Source organism: Echinops telfairi, unplaced genomic scaffold, assembly GCF_000313985.2.
Source record: "Echinops telfairi isolate 266 unplaced genomic scaffold, ASM31398v2 ScPeMD7_29;HRSCAF=101, whole genome shotgun sequence".
Classification (NCBI taxonomy): Eukaryota; Metazoa; Chordata; class Mammalia; order Afrosoricida; family Tenrecidae; genus Echinops; species Echinops telfairi.
This window is the reverse complement of record NW_022103926.1, coordinates 7970656-7974754: the sequence shown is the minus strand read 5'-3', so window position 1 is coordinate 7974754 and position 4099 is coordinate 7970656.

Below are 4099 nucleotides of genomic sequence, written 5' to 3'. Positions count from 1 at the left end.
CACCAAGCCATTTATCTCTCTGTCCTTCAGTTAATCCCACTTGTGTTTATCGGCCAGGTTGGCACAATAAACTATCTCAGCAATGAATGTACAAATGCGCTTTACACAATTGATGTATGTATGGATTGTGATAAGAGTTGTATGAGCCCCTAATAAAATGATTAGAAAAAAAAGTTGTCTTTGGTTAATCCTGTCTGAAATGACAAAAATGATGTAATAAATGCAAATTTTGAGCTAAGGGGAGAAATCATTCCTTGAACTTCTCCTCTGAGACCATACTGCTTAGTCAAAATGGCTGAGAGAAGGCCCTGCCCTGGCTTGATACACTCAGAGGCCCAAGGCCATATTTTAGTATCAATGGATACTAAATATAACCCCTTGATAGATAAGGATTGAAATTGAATGTTTTAAGAAACCTGGCTATACTAGGTTTAAACTGTTTTCTTCTGTGTATTGTTATTGATATAATGATTGATAGACATGATTTGATTATTGGGAAGTAAAAAAGAAAGTTTGTTAGCCTACTTGCCTTCAGTCATTTAATTGGATCTTTAAATGGGTGAAAGACGTGCTTGCAAAGAAGGCTTTGAAAAGATGAGCCCCATCCAGTGTCTTAAGTGATCAGGATATTCAAACGTGAATGGGGCTGTTGGCAGACTGAAGGGAAAAAATGAACTCTTTTCTTTTTGAATTTTGAACTACTGGTTTGTGTCTGAGGCTGGAAAAATCTGGAGCCATGAAGAAACTCTCCTTTCTAGGACTGAATGTTAAAGGGAATCTGCGGGAAGCTTGAAATGCTTGCTAGGTGACCAACTGGATCCACTTGTTGAGTGGGAGTAGAAGATAATCAGCAATAAAGAGACTGGTTGAGTCTGGCCACTGACACCCATGGACCTGGTTAACATTGACTATAGGAGAAGACAAGAGTGGGTTGACTTGTGTGAAGTTCATTCCCTATCCTAATGAACCAGGGTTATTTAGGATTTGTGACAGGGCCCATGGTCAAAAGGTGAGGTGGCCAATGGGCACTCTGGTGAGGCTAAGTGAGGCAGCCCATATTAAGATGATCAGAACACTACCAGATGAAGATGATATTTTTAGCCTGTGAATTGGTGTATATTGCTGCTGACTTTATGGATGGCCTGTCCTGATTTGACTTTGCTTATAGGTAGACTCATAAGGTTCCAAAGCACTGGGTTGGTATAAGTGGGCATTTTAGAAATTGGATCCCCAAAATGGAGATATGAAGGCATGAAGTGGCTGGCTTATGAACCTTCATTGTTGGGAGCTGCTCTGAAAGCAGAGGTCTGTTCATTCAAATGTGGACGTGCAGACACAGCTCTCTCACGGTCAGATTGTCTCTCTCACGGTCAGAGTGTCTCTCTCACGGTCAGATTGACTTTTGTGCCTTAATGTTATTGAAAACATCAGGTGCTTAGCCTTGGGAAAAATATTTGCCTGACAAACAAGAACAAGGATGGGGGCACTATTTTGAGCAATAGTACATTCCCGCTTAACAGTGTGTAAAAGCTTGCTGGAAAATAAACTCGGGGCTGCAGTCTTGAATTGCAGCCCTCCCGACCCCAGCTTTTTTGTGTCTGTCATTTCTCAGTCCTCACCCCCTCAATCGAGTCCCTCATTGCTTTGCAGGCGGTCTCTGGCACTTCATAGGTGGGGGAATATGTTCATAAAATTACATGATTATGGTATAGATGTTCACATAACTGCAACTGTTCAGCATAGAATATTTTTGTTTGGTCACTTACAGATTCCCCTCACCTGCCACAGGATTCCTGATGCCCAAGCAGAGCCTTCACATTTAAACTCATCTGCCTTTCAGGGCAGGAGCCCTGGTGATGTAGTGGTTATGTGTTGGGCTGCAATCCAAAAGGTCAGCAGTTTGAAACCACCAGCTGCTCCATGGGAAAAATATGAGACTTTTTACTCCCTTCAAGAATTACAGTCTCAGAAATCTGCGGGGCAGTTCCACCCTGTTCTGTAGGGTTGCTGTGAGTTTGCCGTGACTCAATGGCAATGAATTGGATTTGTTTGTTTATTTATTTGTTTATGTTTGGATTTTCTAGGCAGCAGCTCTCTGCTTTCTTTCCCTAACAGGTCACATCCTGTCTTATTTATTAGTTTTGGTTTGTTTGTTTTTTTCAAACTTACAACTCCTGTCACAATCCATACATCGCTTGCATCAGGCAAATTTGTACATATGTTGCCTTCATTCTTTTCTAGACATTTACTTTCTATTGAGCCTTTGGTATCAGCTCCTCTTTTTTCCTCCTCCTACCTCCCCTGTGACCCTTATAACCCCTTGATAGATTGTACCTTGTTACTATTTTCATATCTCACGCCGACTACTGTCTCCCTTCCCCCCTGTTTTCTGTTGTTCCTCCCCCTGGAGAGGGGTGTATGGTGATGTGTCAGTCATTGCAGTCGGTGCCCCCGTCCTCCCTTCCTCTCCCCCTCTCCCCTTCTTCCTTCTACCCCTTCTGGTATCACTGTTCCCACTCCTGTTCCTGCAATCTGTGTGTCGTGAGCTCCCATCTCTTATCTATGCCTGTGTCCACGTTCTGGTCTAGTCTGAATTGGGAAGCAGCTCTGGAATCCTGGTAGTGGGGGTGGGGGTGGGGAAGCCTTTAGGAACCAGAGGACTATAGTGTGTTTCATCGATGCTTTACTGCACCCTGGTTGACTCATCCTTCCCTGTGGTCTCTCAGTGGGGAGATTGTTCCATTGTCTACAGATGGGTTTTGGATCTCTGCTCCACCCCATTTCATTCTCAAAAATATGGGGGTTTTTTGTTTGTTATGTGTCTGCTGATGCCTATTACCCAGTCTCTATGACGCCTCATGATTGCATCAGCGGTGTGCTTCTTCCATGTGGACTTGTTGCTTCTCTGCTGAATGGCGGCTCGTGTAACTTAAAGCCTTTAAGACCCCAGACACTATATCTTTCAATAACCAGCACCATCCGCTTTCTTCACCACATTTGCTTATGCACCCATTTTGTCTTCAGCGATTGTGTCCGGAGGGTGAACATATCAGACTGCCAAGTTATTAGAACAAAGTGTTCTTGTATTGAGGGAGGGTATGAGTAGAGGCCTGAAGTCCATCCCCTACCTCAGTGTATTGCTGTATAAACATATGTACATAGGCCAATACCTCTGTTTTTGTGGATTAATGTATTTATATATGTACACTGCTATGTTGATACCTCTATCCATTGCTTTGCTTCCTACGTCCTTTCTGTTTCCTTTTACCTTCCTCCTGCCCCACTGTCACTTCCCCCTTATTTCCACCTCTTGGTACCTCCTCTTAGCTAGTTTGTCGTTGCTCCGACACACACCCCACCTGAATCCCAATCTCCTCCTTGTTATTGATCCAGCACCCCAGTTGTTCTCCTGTCCATGGCGTTGTCTGCTCACCTCTTCCTTCCCCCACCGCCCTCACCGCCCAGGTCTCCCCAGGACCATTGTTCCCACTGCTCTCTCCTCGGCATTGCCTCCCATGCCTATCCTATGTAGGTAGGCACGCCATGACATAACCCAAACTGAAAGAAAAAAAAAAAGAAAGATTGAAGAGAGAAAAGGAGAAGAAATTACAAAAATGCTGGCTTTCATGACTGTCCAGAAGCTGGCCCTCTCAGCCTGAAGGCCCCCTTCGGGGGCTCCTCTGGGGCTCCATAGGTCTGCCTTGCTCCAGCTGCTGGTCTGGTATGTTCCCCTCTTGGTTCACTCCACTGTGGGGGGTTCAGACCGCACTACCTCCCCACCATGTGACCCCAGAAATATCCTCTGTCACTGGCAGCTCCAGTAAGGGGACAACATGACACGAGCTCTTGTTGGCCGCCCAGTCCCCTCTGTGTCCCATTAGCTCCCCCGCAGGGATGGGGACGTCATCCTCTGGGCCTGGTGTGCCCGTGTGTGGGATCCAGTCTGGCTCTTTCTTTCTCTTCTTCCCTCCTGGTCTGCTTCTGTCTGGGTGTGGCATGCTGGCACCTCCCCGCCACCTGTAGATTCAGTGACGCTCTCTGCCACACCCACTTCCAGGAACGAGGTCAGTTTGGCTCTGGTTGGGACCAGCCCTGTAGC